We start from the raw sequence: 16,094 nt of genomic DNA, 5'->3' as shown, positions 1-16,094 counted from the left end.
CATGCACACGTGCACACAGACACACACACACACAATACTGTCAACCTCCTCTCCTCTCCAGCCCTACCTTTCCTCCCCTTCTCCTATCTCTCATCGCTTGTCCTCTCCTTTCTCTACCTCTCCTGTCCTCTCCTCTCTTCCCCTCACTTCTGCTCTCCATTCTTCTCCACCTCTCCTCACTTCCCTTCTCATCTCCTTTCCAGCTCCTCTCTTTTCCTCTTCTCTCAAGCTCCTCTCCTCTCCTCTCTTCTCCTTTCCTCCCCTCCTCTCTACCACTCCTCCTCTGTACTTCATTCACTCCACATGCAGCTAATTCATCCCTCTGGTTAACCTACTTTCAAAGCAATTAAAATGCCCAAGGCACTCTTTCTCTCTCTCTATCCATCTCTTCTCCATCTCTCTCACTCTGTCTCCACCTCTCCTTCCATATCCCCATCTAATTCTAATTCAAACATGCTTTATTGGCATGGGGAGTAGGTTGAAATCTAAACGTTGTCAATTCAATACCCAGTACAGTACAATATGTAAATGATGCAAATGAACAGAACAACACAGCACACAAAACACAACACTACGACATCTCAGTCACTCTCTCCAATCCTTCTCTCTTTCTCTCTCACAACCTTTTTCAATTTGTCTATATTTCTTCTCTTTCTTTGTGCACTAGTCTCTCCTTCCCTCTTTCTATCTATCTCATTTTCCATCTTCCTCTCACCCCCTCTCTCCTTCTTCCATCTCTCCCTTCCCCTCCCCTCCCCTCTCCCCTCCCTTCCCCTCTCCTCTCCTCTCCTCTCCTCTCCTCTCCTCTCCTCTCCTCTCCTCTCCTCTCCCTTCCCCTCCTCTCCCCTCTCCTCTCCTCTCCTCTCCTCTCCTCTCCTCTCCCTCTCCTCTCCTCTCCCTCTCCTCTCCTCTCCTCTCCTCTCCTCTCCTCTCCTCTCCTCTCCTCTCCTCTCCTCTCCTCTCCTCTACTCCCCTCGCCTCTCTCTCCCTCTCTCGTTCTCTCCAGTGTAATAGATGAAACAGGAGGAGGACATTAGGGACAAGCGAGGCGCTGATACACTGTCTAACTATCAAAGGAGACATCAGTGGGAACTTTTTATTAAATTACCTCCAATTTGTATGGATGAGCCACACATTATAGCCTGTATAGGTCCGTACACACACACACACACACACACACACACACACACACACACACACACACACACACACACACACACACACACACACACACACACACACACACACACACACACACACACACACAAAAACAATACTGTGCAGCATTGTAGCAGGTGAGAGAGAGAACTTACACCTACTTTTACCTTTACTATCCTGAGAGGGTCAATAAACAGGCTGATCTAACAAGGCCTGTGTTCATCTCTGAAACGGAATGGAGAACAGGAGAAGATGCAGTAACAGTTGCTGAGCCACGCTCCCATACCCGTACCAGGAACTGTACAAGCGGGCAAGTACATACTCTATGTCCAAACATGCTCATCTCTTCCCCATACCCGTTCTCCACTACACACACATATGCATGCATACGCACACACATGCATGGACGCATGCAGGCATGCACATATAAACGTACACACTCAATGTGGTTGGCTGCTGAGGGATAATAAATCTGTTGCCTTAGTTGGAATTGTAGTTGAATCTCTCTCTCTCTCTCACACACACACACACACACACACACACACACACACACACACACACACACACACACACACACACACACACACACACACACAGCTGAGATTGGAGCCGCAGCATTGCATTGGTAAACAGTGTCTGATGAGTCCCTGATTTGATAAGTGTTGACAGGGGATTCCAGTGTCTGCAGCTGTCCACTGAGACACACTGATTCACCACTATTAAAATCACCGGTCAATCAATGGGCCTCACAGGCCTGGGCTGCAGGTGGCTGCTCTGGATTAAGTTAAACAGCCAATCACAATGTAATGTCGTGTGTGTAGGTGGCAGGGAAGTCAGGCGCAGGAGAATCGAACTTGGTATAAATGGAGTAGTTTAATAGCGTTTAACAAAACTCCAAAACCAAAGTACATAATAAATAAAAGTGGGTACAAGAACCCGTCGCGCACCAATCCATAATACACGAGCATACAAACAAAACAATCTCTGACAAGGACATGAGGGGAAACAGAGGGTTAAATACACAACATGTAATGAATGAGATTGGAACCAGGTGTGTAGGAAGACAAGACAAAACCAATGGAAAATGAAAAATAGATCAATGATGGCTAGAAGACCGGTGACGTCGACCACCGAGCACCGCCCGAACAAGGAGAGGCATCGACTTCGGCAGAAGTCGTGACACACACACACACACGGAGGCTGGTGGGAGGAGTTATAGGAGGATGGGTTCAGTGTAATGGCTGGAACGAAACAAATGAAACAGAGTCAAACATATGTTTGATGTGGTTGACACCGTTCCATTGATTCCATCCCAGCCATTACAATGAGCCCGTCCTCCTATAGCTCCTCCCACCAGCCTCCTGTGGTACACATATATAGGTTAGTTCATACAAGTACATGAATGTACATATGGACAATGTGCTTAGCAGGAATGTCCAAGTAGAGAGTGTCTGCTGCAGGTCCAACAATGCCTCTATTTCCTACGTAGACTCTGAGTTTTCGGAGGTGACAAGAAAATGATGCTCCTGATCTCCCATATGGTCAGAGAGAGTATCTGGTTTGGCAGTTTATCAGTTCAACTAAAATCTCAAATGGCCTGCCTGATACAAACTGTCCTGAAGGTCATGGGTGTGAGGCAGCATCCCTCCCTGCAGACTATTTCTGAACAGACTCCCATGTACTTCACTCTGAGTATCCTCTCCTTCCAGACTCACATTAAGCATCTCCAATCCCAAATTTGATCTAGAATCGGCTTCCTATTTCGCAACAAAGCCTCCTTCACTCATGCTGCTAAACATACCCTCGTAAAACTGACTGTCCTACCGATCCTTGACTTCGGCGATGTCATTTACAAAATAGCCTCCAACACTCTACTCAGCAAATTGGATGTAGTCTATCACAGTGCCATCCGTTTGTCACCAAAGCCCCATATTCCTCCCACCACTGTGACCTGTACGCTCTCGTTGGCTGGCCCTCGCTTCATATTCGTTGCCAAACCCACTGGCTCCAGTTCATCTATAAGTCCTTGCTAGGTAAAGCCCCGCCTTATCTCAGCTCACTGGTTACCATAGCAACACCCACCTGTAGCACGCGCTCCAGCAGGTATATTTCACTGGTCATCCCCAAAGCTAACACCCCCTTTGACCGCCTTTCCTTCCAATTTTCTGCTGCCAGTGTCTGGAACAAATTGCAAAAATCACTGAAGCTGGAGACTTATATCTCCCTCACTAACTTTAAGCATCAGCTGTCAGAGCAGCTTACCGATCACTGCACCTGTACACAGCCCATCTGTAAATAGCCCATCCAACTCCCTCATCCCCATATTGTTATTTATTTTTGCTCTTTTGCACCCATATCTCTATTTGCACATCATCATCTGCACATCTATCACTCCTGTGTTAATGCTAAATTGCAATTATTGTGCCACGATGGCCTATTTATTGCCTTACCTCCCTAATCTTACGACATTTGCACACACTGTATATAGATTTTTCTATTGCGTTATTGACTATACGTTTGTTTATCCCATGTGTAACTCTGTGTTGTTGTTTTTGTCGCACTGCTTTGCTTTCTCTTGGCCAGGTCGCAATTGTAAATGAGAACTTGTTCTCAACTGGCCTACCTGGTTAAATAAAGGTGAAATAAAATTAAGTATCAGGACTCCCCTCAGGCAGACACTATAGGGTCCCTCATCCCCTCATACAGACGCTATAGGGTCCCTCATCCCCTCAGGCAGACGCTATAGGTTCCCTCCTCCCCTCAGGCAGACACTATAGGGTCCCTCCTCCCCACAGGCAGACGCTATAGAGTCCCTCCTCCCCTCAGGCAGACACTATAGGGTCCCTCATCCCCTCATACAGACACTATAGGGTCCCACCTCCCCTCAGGCAGACACTATAGGGTCCCTCATCCCCTCATACAGACACTATAGGGTCCCTCATCCCCTCAGGCAGACACTATAGGGTCCCTCATCCCCTCAGGCAGACACTATAGGGTCCCTCATCCCCTCAGGCAGACACTATAGGGTCCCTCATCCCCTCGTACAGACGCTATAGGGTCCCTCATCCCCTCAGGCAGACACTATAGGGTCCCTCATCCCCTCATACAGACGCTATAGGGTCCCTCATCCCCTCAGGCAGACACTATAGGGTCCCTCATCCCCTCAGACAGACGCTATAGGGTCCCTCATCCCCTCAGGCAGACACTATAGGGTCCCTCATCCCCTCATACAGACGCTATAGGGTCCCTCATCCCCTCAGGCAGACGCTATAGGGTCCCTCATCCCCTCATACAGACGCTATAGGGTCCCTCATCCCCTCAGGCAGACGCTATAGGGTCCCTCATCCCCTCAGGCAGGCGCTATAGGGTCCCTCCTCCCCACAGGCAGACGCTATAGAGTCCCTCCTCCCCTCAGGCAGACGCTATAGGGTCCCTCCTCCCCTCAGGCAGACACTATAGGGTCCCTCATCCCCTCATACAGACACTATAGGGTCCCTCATCCCCTCAGACAGACGCTATAGGGTCCCTCATCCCCTCATACAGACGCTATAGGGTCCCTCCTCCCCTCAGACAGACACTATAGGGTCCCTCATCCCCTCATACAGACGCTATAGGGTCCCTCATCCCCTCATACAGACGCTATAGGGTCCCTCATCCCCTCAGGCAGACGCTATAGGGTCCCTCATCCCCTCATACAGACGCTATAGGGTCCCTCATCCCCTCATACAGACGCTATAGGGTCCCTCATCCCCTCAGGCAGACACTATAGGGTCCCTCCTCCCCACAGGCAGACGCTATAGGGTCCCTCATCCCCTCAGGCAGGCGCTATAGGGTCCCTCATCCTCTCAGGCAGACACTATAGGGTCCCTCATCCCCTCAGGCAGACGCTATAGGGTCCCTCCTCCCCTCAGGCAGACACTATAGGGTCCCTCATCCCCTCATACAGACACTATAGGGTCCCTCATCCCCTCATACAGACGCTATAGGGTCCCTCATCCCCTCATACAGACACTATAGGGTCCCTCATCCCCTCATACAGACGCTATAGGGTCCCTCATCCCCTCAGGCAGACGCTATAGGGTCCCTCCTCCCCACAGGCAGACGCTATAGGGTCCCTCATCCCCTCAGGCAGACACTATAGGGTCCCTCCTCCCCACAGGCAGACGCTATAGGGTCCCTCATCCCCTCAGGCAGACGCTATAGGGTCCCTCATCCCCTCAGGCAGACACTATAGGTTCCCTCCTCCCCTCAGGCAGACACTATAGGGTCCCTCCTCCCCCACAGGCAGACGCTATAGGGTCCCTCCCCTCAGACAGACTCTATAGGGTCCATACGTGTAAGCTGAACAGTTATAAACACTCTTTCATTCCCATGTCCATCAAATACCTGAACGACAATAAGTAAAGCTGAGCTGCGTTAGTTCGCCACTGACTGAATGTAAGGGAATGTGCAATCTGTATTGTCTATGTAGCTGTGTGAGAAGTCCGTAGTGTGTATGTGGATAAAGTGCTATATTATGTTGAATGTGTAATTTTCCGATTAAGTTTATCCTTTCCCACGCACGCACGCACGCACGCACGCACGCACGCACGCACGCACGCACGCACGCACACACACACACACACACACACACACACACACACACACACACACACACACACACACACACACACACACACACACACACACACACACACACACACAGGTTGGGTAAAGGGTACTTTCTAAATGTAATCTGTTACAGTTACTAGTTACCGGGATTACTTTTGAATTGCCTAGCCTCAGTAGCGTAATGTGATTACTTTCTGTTACTTTTGGATTACTTTTCCCTTTGGCATTACAAGAAGACAAAAAGGATCCATCAAACGCGTTTGGTGTGTCATCATAGTGGTCTCTGAGCAGGGTTGGGGAGTAACCCTGCTCAGTTACATGTAAAAACTGTCACAGTATTCAGCTACGTTACCAGCAAAAATATTGTAATCAGATTACAGATACGTTTGAAAAACTAGATGATTATGCCTTGGATTATTTTTTAAATGATAAAGGATGTTTGCAACAACAACAAAAATACATTGACTCCCAAGGGGCGCAGCGGTCTAAGGCTCTGCATCTCAGTGCTAGAGGCGTCACTACAGACCCTGGTTTGATTCCAGGCTGTATCACAACCAGCCGTGATTGGGAGTCACATAGGGCGGCGCACAATTGGCCCAGCGTCGTCCGGGTTAAGGTTTGGGCGGGGTAGGCCGTCATTGTAAATAAGAATTTGTTCTTAACTGACATGCCACGTTAAAAAAAGAAACTTTTCTGTTTTCTCAATTACATTAATTTCAGCAATGAAAAAAGGTGCAAGTTTAATTTCTTGAGTGTCAGAGACCACTATAATGATACATCAATTGCGTTTGATGAATCCTTTTGTCTTCTTTTAATGCCTCTGTAGGGGAAAGTAATCCAAAAGTAACAAATTACCTGACTAAATTTGGGTCATCCAAAAATTACGTTACTGATTACAATTTTGGACAGGTAATTAGTAACTCTAATGGATTACATTTAGAAAGTAACCTACCCAAACCTGTCTCTGACTTGTAGTCAGACTCGCTCAAATGGAACAAACTTAAACTTGTACCTAATGCTGAAATGAATGTCATTGAGAAAGCAGAAAGGTGACATCATGATTTTTTTCCGCAAACATCCTTTCTGAATTTAAAAGTCATTCAAGAAGTAATCATCAAGTTTTTCAAAAGTATTTAGTAATCTGATGACCAAATTTTAGTAACTGATTACAGTTAAAAAAATAGTAATCAGATTACATGTAACTGATTACATGTTATCAGTTACTCCCCAAGCCTGTACACACACACATATCCAGATGTCACAGGGATCATTACAGTAGTATAACTGTTATGTAGTAGCAACTGTGTTATAAGAACATTCCCGTTTATGTAACCAACGAGAACACACGGGGACATCGTTGGCACCTTTACCGGTACACAGCTTTCATGCCCACTGAACAGGTTTCAGGACATTGGTTGCTACCAAAACAAAGTGTGTAGTCGTACAAACAATCCTTAACACCAGTCTATTTCAACAGGAAGTTTCTCCCTGTCAACACACACATCTCTTGACCGTACAACACATATAGATAGGTACAGTGAAAGCTAAAGTATTGAGTATTACTAGGGTGTAGAAAAATAAATGCAGAGGAGTACGGAAGGGCTCTCCCCCCCTCCCCTCCCCTCTTTCTTTCTCTCTCTCTCTGTCTCATCCCTCGCTCGGCTGCCCCTCTCCCCCCTAGGTGCCGTAGGTAGACTCCTAATGAAAGATCAAGGGCATTAGCTCAGCGGAAAGCTAAGTGGGTTACCTGCAGTTAGACGCTCCGACACAGAACATTAACTTTACTGCAGCCTCATTTGTAATGGAGGGGGAGAGAGACAGAGAGCAAGAGGGAGAGAAAGAGAAAGAGAAAGAGAGAGAGAAAGAGTGTGAGGCAAGAGAGAGAGAGAGAGAGAGAGAGAGAGAGAGAGAGAGAGAGAGAGAGAGAGAGAGAGAGAGAGAGCGAGTGAGAGAGAGAGAGAGAGAGAGCAGGGAATGGGAGTAACATAGGTTGGCATTTGCAGGTGCTTTGTCAGCAGTGGCTGCTTGGAATGCCAGCTTCATTACCTTCTGTCTCCTTACGGTCACATTCCTCAACGTGATTCACACCATACACACCCACACACACATGCACGTACACACACACATGCACAGACACACAGACACTTACACACACAGAGAGATGCAAGCACCACACTCGCACACACACACACACACACACACACACACACACACACACACACACACACACACACACACACACACACACACACACACACACACACACACACACACACACACAAACACACACATACGCGCACACAAAAAGAAAAGCATTCAAGGCCAGGCCATGGGCAGCCCAAAACAAACTGTAAACAAACATAGATAGTGTGTTGTGATGTTTTTAGGGCACAATGTGAAGACACCAACTGTCTTTTTATAACCTTAGGGGTAGACTGGAGTCACAGCTCAATGTATTCAGGCTTTTGTATGCAGGCCTTGCTCTAACACACCCGAAGTGAAGACCATGACACTTTGATTTATTGAAACAAAAGCCAGTACCTTCTTTAGCCCCCCAGGACCAGAGTTGCCCACCCCTGTTTTGCACTACAAGCCTCTTGTCTAGTTACAGTGACACAGTGCCAGTACTGAAGCATCCATTACACACCCTCCCTTCCCTCCCAGACTCCAGTCGGTGTCCTTACATGAAGTCATGGCACGTTCCTCAAGGCTGCCACCAAAGCCTTCAATCTTTTCTCAAATCCCCCTAGCCCGCAGCCCCATGCAAATCAAGCCCTCTTCCCATAGATAGGGAGACTTGCAAATGTATTCAAACACAGGCAGCCTAATACTGGGGCTTTCATGTAATACTGCTGTATTTGTGTCTGAGTTACAGGGACCCTGGGACGCATTAGGGGGACGGGCACGGATTTGTCAGGTTATTATCTGGTGTCTGCGGATTGGGGTGTGTATGTGTTTCTTTCTGAAGGGGGTTATTGATTCGTTGATGTAATGAACACCTCCATTTCTATGCTACCTTGGCAACAACGGGAGAAAGCAGTGGGGTGACTTCCGTGTGGGTTCTCCTAGTGAAGGATTGTGGGGTGTTGGCGTGAACAATGAGACATCTGGCATCACACACACACACACACACACACACACACACACACACACACACACACACACACACACACACACACACACACACACACACACACACACACACACACACACACACACACACACGCACACACGCACACACAGACACACGTATCCACTTAAAACCCAATCCTCATCTGTGTAGGGAGCAGCAATAAAGATGACATCTGAGATGATACTAACTCAAACCATAACATACCCCTTTAATGTCAACATGGCATTTCAGGTAGGAGTTAACAGTGATAGCTGAGTGTTTGAGTAATGTTCACCAGTTATCACCTTTCCCCACCCTTCTCAGAAACGAGTGTTTTGTATCCATGACAACTGAGCAGAGCCAGGCCAAGCAGAGCACCAGGAAGAAAGTAAGACATAAGCTCAAATGATCGCCACCTCTTGTTTCTTTCCCTGGCATCAAAGTCAAGCAACACGTCATTAGCGATTGGACTGGTGTCAGGTAGCATGTCGGTGGCGGTGACCTGTGTCCAATCAAGCGTTCTCGGAAGGACAGGGCCTATGGGATGACATCACCACGCAGGAAGTATTACACTGGTCAGCGGCTCGTCTGGAATACTGAAATCGCACCCTATTCAGTGTATAGTGCACTGCTTTTCACCAGCGCCTCATTTGGTTAGCCACATAGAGGTCTGGTCAAAAGTAGTGCAGTACAAAGGGAATAGGGTGCGATTTCGGACACAGTGTCACGACACCGACGGATGGTGGCGCCCCTCCTCGGCCGGGCGGAGCTCGGCGGTCGTCGTCGCCGGCCTACTAGCTGCCATCGATCCTTTTTTGTTTCACCTTCTGTTGGTTAGGTCTAGGTAGGCACGCACCTGTTTTGGGTTAGTTATTAGTAGGGGGGGGTTATTTAGTTTAGCGTAGGATGTCTGTGTTTGTGCGTGATTGTGTTTCTTGTCCGGTTTATGTGCTATAGGAACGTGTGCTGGTTTTCCTCTGCCTGTGGTTGGTTTCATTGTGTACACCACCGCAGAAGTATTTAAGGGCTGCGCCCCTATATTTTTGGCGACCACATCCATTTTCTTGAATAAAGAAGTGTGGTCAAGAATTCTCTGTCTCCTGCGCCTGACTCTACCTCTCCTGCTTTTTTTGAGCCAGCCCGTGACACACAGAGGTTGACTGTCAGAAAGTGGACAGATGATCCCTTAACAAAAAACATGAATGGCATATTCAAAATATTCTGTTTGCAGGTCTATTGTAAACCTAGGTTGCTATTGTAAAAGAAAATTAATTCTCAATGAGAATTAATTCCCAATCAACTGGCAAAAAAATGGTTGAAAAAGAAATGTCTAGTCTAGTTTACTTGTTTAACATGAACATTTGTAAAGATTTTTCCCACACAACACGTAAAAAGAGCACAACAGACAGAACAAACAGTCAACAACCAGGTTGGATGATAGGTCAGGCTACCATGGTGGAGATCCATGCATGGAGACAAATACAAGAGAGTGGTGGAACAGCGACTGGTTAAATGCACTTCCTTTCCTTCCTTTATTGCTGGCTGTTGCTTAAGGAGGTTGGTAGAGGGTGTGGCGCATGGGTAAGAGGGGGAGGTAAAGTGAGAAAAAAGGAGAGATAGTAAGCGAGAGAAAGAGAGTGAGAGAGAAAGAGAGAGAGAATTATAGTGGTCTATGACTAGGACTGTTGGTCTTTAATTAGTGTGTCCACAGTGTGCAGTGCATCACAAACAGGCTGTGAGTTATGGGGCTGGAGAAAACATGTCACACAGTGTGAGAGACCCACTGTGTCGCAAAACATGTGTACACAGAAACATACTCTTTTTATCCTCTTCCCTCTCTGTCCTTTCCCTCTCTTCCTCTACAGGAACAGGTCCATAGCACACTGTGTGATACCCAGTGTATCAGACAATGAGTACATACAAACCCCTTCTCCTCTTATCTATCCCTTCCTCTTCTCCGCTCTTCCTCCTGTCCTTGTTCTTCTTTCCTCTTCCCATCTTTTCTTTCCACAGTCTGGGAAACTGGCACTAAAATGTAGGACTGAAGGGTGGAAAACACATAAAGGCACAGCCAATTGGCCAGTGTTACCTAGTGTTGATTGATGATGCAAGAGTTTAACCGAGTGTTTTCATGTCGCTGTTGTTTTGGGTTTATTTTATGTCTCTCGCTGTGTTTTTGCCATTAATACTCTAGTGTTTATCCAGGAGTTAAATGAACTCTGTAAGTGTTAAATTAACAATCATTGGTGTAAAAGAATGCCAGTGTTAAAAATCAGACTTGAACCAAAAGGACAACTATCATATTTCCCAGCATGCTCTATTGCAGGTAGATTTTTTAAATTGTTTGTTTCAAGGTCTGTTTTTGCATGTACATTGATTAATTAATCTTATGCTACTCTAATATAAATAACATACATTTTTCTGTTACTTGGACTTATTTCACCCGTTACATCCAGTTTAGATGCTTTAGGTAGTCTAAAATCTTAGCCTTCCCAACCCTGGTAGACAATCATGAATGAAGGTGAATAAAAATGCCAAATGTTGGATATCCTAACTCTGGTTGGATTTCAATAGGAATTACACATCACTTTGCAAGCCAGCATGTGACTTGCAGGGCTCATGTGGCCTGTAAAATCATGAATTTCAGGCCACTTTATAAAGGTAAACTAGGCCCTCAAAATAAGGCCTTATGAAAACAGTGCATTCAGAAAGTATTCAGACCCCTTGACTTTGTCCACATTTTGTTAAATTACAGCCTTAATGTAAAATGGATTAAATTTTTTTAAATCCTCATCAATCTCAACACACAATACCCCAGAATGACAAAGTGAAAACATATTTTTTTAGCAATTTTTGCAAATTTATTACAAACAAGTAAACATAAATACCTTATTTACGTAAGTATTCAGACCCTTTGCTATGAGACTCGAAATTGAGCTCAGGTGCATCCTGTTTCCATTGATCATCCTTGAGATGTTTCTACAACTTGATTGTAGTCCACCTGTGGTAAATTCAATTGATTGGACATGATTTGGAAAGGTGCACACCTATCTATATGGGGTCCCACAGTTGACAGTGCATGTCAGAGCAAAAACCAAGCCATAAGGTCGAAGGAATTGTCTGTAGTGCTCCGAAACAGGATTGTGTCGAGGCACAGATCTGGGGAAGGATCCCAAAAAATTCCTGCAGCATTGAAGGTCCCCAAGAAGACAGTGGCATCGATCATTCTTAAATGAAAGAAGTTTGGAACCACCGACTCTTCCCTAGAGCTGCCTGCATAGCTAAACTGAACAATCGGAGGAGAAGGGCCTTGGTCTAGGAGGTGACCAAGAACCCGATGGTCACTCTGACAGAGCTCCAGAGTTCCTCTGTGGAGATGGGAGAACCTTCCAGAAGGACAACCATCTCTGCAGCACTCCACCAATCAAGCCTTTATGGTAGAGTGGCCAGACGGAAGCCACTCCTCAGTAAAAGGCACATCAGAGCCCGATTGGAGTTTGCCAAAAGGCACCTAAAGGACTCTGAGACCTGATGAAACCAAGATTGAATTCTTTGGCCTGAATGCCAAGCATCACGTCTGAAGGAAACCTGACACCTTCCCTAAGGTGAAGCATGGTGGTGGCAGCATCATGCTGTGGTGATGTTTTTCAGCGGCAGAGACTGGGGGACTAGTCAGGATTGAGGGAAAGAGAGACCCTTGATAAAAACCTGCTCCAGAGCGCTCAGGACCTCAGATTGGGGCGAAGGTTCACCTCCCAACAGGACAATGACCATAAGCACACAGCCAAACAATTATATAAACTCAGCAAAAAAGAAACATCCCTTTTTCAAGACCCTGTCTTTCAAAGATAATTAAAAAAAATCCAAATAACTTCACAGATCTTCATTGTAAAGGGTTTAAACACTGTTTCCCATGCTTGTTCAATGAACCATAAATAATTAATGAACATGCACCTGTGGAACGGTCGTTAAGGCACTAACAGCTTGCAGACGGTAGGCAATTATGGTCACAGTTATGAAAACTTAGGACACTAAAGAGGCCTTTCTACTGACTCTGAAAAAAATGAAAGAAAGATGCCCAGGGTCCCCGCTCATCTGCGTGAACATGCCTTAGGCGTGCTGCAAGGAGGCATGAGGACTGTAGATGTGTCCAGGGCAATAAATTGCAATGTCCGTACTGTGAGACGCCTAAGACAGTGCTACAGGGAGACAGGACGGATAGCTGATCGTCCTCGCAGTGGCAGACCACATGTAACAACACCTGCACAGGATCGGTACATCCGAACATCACAACTGTGGGACAGGTACAGGATGGCAACAACAACTGTCCGAGTTACACCAGGAACGCACAATCCCTCCATCAGTGCTCAGACTGTCCGCAATAAGCTGAGAGAGGCTGGACTGAGGGCTTGTAGGCCTGTTGTAAGGCAGGTCCTCACCAGACATCACCGGCAACGACGTTGCCTATGGGCACAAACCCACTGTCGCTGGACCAGACAGTACTGGCAAAAAGTGCTCATCACTGATGACTCGCAGTTTTGTCTCACCAGGGGTGATGGTCGGATTTGCATTTATCGTCGAAGGAATGAGCGTTACACCGAGGCCTGTACTCTGGAGCGGGATCGATTTGGAGGTGGAGGGTCCGTCATGGTCTGGGGCGGTGTGTCACAGCATCATCGGTCTGAGCTTGTTGTCATTGCAGGCAATTTCAACGCTGTGCATTACAGGGAAGACATCCTCCTCCCTCATGTGGTACCCTTCCTGTAGGCTCATCCTGACTTGACCCTCCAGCATGACAATGGCACCAGCCATACTACTCGTTCCGTGCATGATTTCCTGCAAGACAGGAATGTCAGTATTCTGCAATGGCCAGTGAAGAGCCCAGATCTCAATCCCATTGAGCACGTCTGGGACCAGTTGGATCGGAGGGTGAGGGCTAGGGCCATTACCCCCAGAAATGTCCGGGAACGTGCAGGTGCCTTGGTGGAAGAGTGGGGTCACATCTCACAGCAAGAACTGGCTAATCTGGTGCAGTCCATGAGGTGGAGATGCACTGAAGTATTTAATGCAGCTGGTGGACACACCAGATACTGACTTTTACTTTTGATTTTGACCACCCCCCCTTTTTTGTTCAGGGACACATTATTCCATTTCTGTTAGTCACATGTCTGTGGAACTTGTTCAGTTTATGTCTCAGTTGTTGAATCTTGTTATGTTCATACAAATATTTACACGTTAAGTTTGCTGAAAATAAACAGTTGACAGTGAGAGGACATTTCTTTTTTTGCTGAGTTTTTCTATAAATTGCTCTGCCCCACCTGTCCTGACCGCATCTGACTGTATGTATTGTATCATCTTAAATAATGTATCTTAATGATATCATATTCGCGTAGGCTCGCACTTGGTGAACGCCATAGGACTGGAAATGAATAAATGCAACATCCATGTAAACTTGGCAAAAAAAGAAATGTCCTCTCATTGTCAACTGCATTTATTTTCAGCAAAATGAACATGTGTAAATATTTGTATGAACATAAATATTTGTAAGAACATATGTCACTAACAAATACAGTCATGGGTGTCATGACTTCCGCCGAAGTCGGCTCCTCTCCTTGTTCGGGCGGCGTTCAGCAGTCGACGTCACCGGCTTTCTAGCCATCGCCACTCCATTTTTCATGTATCCATTTGTTTTGTCTTGTTCCCTGCACAACTGGTTTTCATTCCCCAATAAATTCTTATGTATTTATTCCTCTGTTCCCCATCATGTCTTTGTGTAGGATTGTTTGTGTTACGTGTATTTTGATATTGTGGATATTGTTACGCGCATTACTTTTTGTCTATGTTCCGTGTTTTGGGCACATTTTATGTTATTTTTGTGCTGTCATTTTAACCTGAATAAAAAGTGGGCATATTCACTACACTCTGCTCTCCTGCACCTGACTTCGCCTCCAATACACACTCCTAACAGAATTCTACACCAACCATGGAGTCAGCAGGAGCAGGTACCCCGGTCAGAGGAGTCGAGGAACGCGTCCAGGAACACGCGGCTATGCTACATCATCTCGGTGCCATGATGGATTGCATTGTCCAGACCATGAACCGCTGGGAGAGACAGGAAGTCTCTCCAGCACCTCGACCAGCTCAACCGGGGTTATCTCTACCCATCCCGTCCGGATCCAGCTCCAGTGGAATACGTCTCTCCCTTCCCAGGGAGTATGATGGGACGGCCGCACAGTGCCAGGGGTTCCTTTTACAACTGGACCTATGCCTGGCCACTGTTCACCCAGCTCCCTCAGGAAGGGAGAGAGTATCTGCCCTCGTCTCATGCCTCTTGGGGAGAGCTCTGGAGTGGGCAAACGCCGTGTGGGGAGAGGAAGATGCGGCGTTGGACCACTTCGAGGTGAACGACTCTTCCATTTGAGTTAGGGGACGAGGAGCGCACAGGATTTCACGCTGGAGTTCCGGACCGTGGCCGCCGGAGCAGGATGGAACGACAGGGCCCTCATCGACCACTATCGATGCAGCTTACGTGAAGACGTCCGACAGGAGTTGGCCTGCAGGGATGCCACCACCACCTTTGACCAACTGGTGGATATGTCCATCCGGTTGGATAACCTGCTGGTCATCCGTGGACGTCCTGAGGGGGCTCTGTCGGTTCCATCTCCCAGCACTCCCGCTCCGGTGCCCATGGTGTTGGGAGGGGCCTTCACGTGCACCATCTGTGGCCGCAGAGGTCACACTGCCGGTCGGTGCCGGGTTGGTCCCTCTGGGAGTCGAGACAACAGACAGGGCACTCTGGCGTCACCCCAGGTGAGTATGCACCACTCTCATCCAAAGTCCTCTGTTGTCCACCTTTTTGTACCTGTTTATTTCCCTGAGTTCTCCCCGAATTCCCAGCATAAGGTGATCGTCGATTCAGGCACAGCTGGGAATTTATTGACAGAGCTTTAGCACTTAGTTTAGGGATCCCCATTATTCCTGTGGATAGACCTTTTCCGGTTCACGCTCTGGATAGTCGACCATTAGGGTCCAGGCTAATCAGGGAGGCCACCATCTCCCTGGCCATGGAGACGCAGGGGTTTCACGATGAGAGAATCAGTCTCTTTCTCAGTGACTCTCCTACATTTCCTGTGGTACTAGGCCTTACTTGGTTGGCTCGTCATAACCCCACTGTTTCCTGGCAACAGAGGGCTCTCACGGGGTGGTCGCGAGT

The sequence above is a fragment of the Salmo salar genome, chromosome ssa01 (genome assembly GCF_905237065.1).
Source record: "Salmo salar chromosome ssa01, Ssal_v3.1, whole genome shotgun sequence".
NCBI classification, from domain to species: domain Eukaryota; kingdom Metazoa; phylum Chordata; class Actinopteri; order Salmoniformes; family Salmonidae; genus Salmo; species Salmo salar.
Note: the sequence above shows the minus strand (reverse complement) of the source record.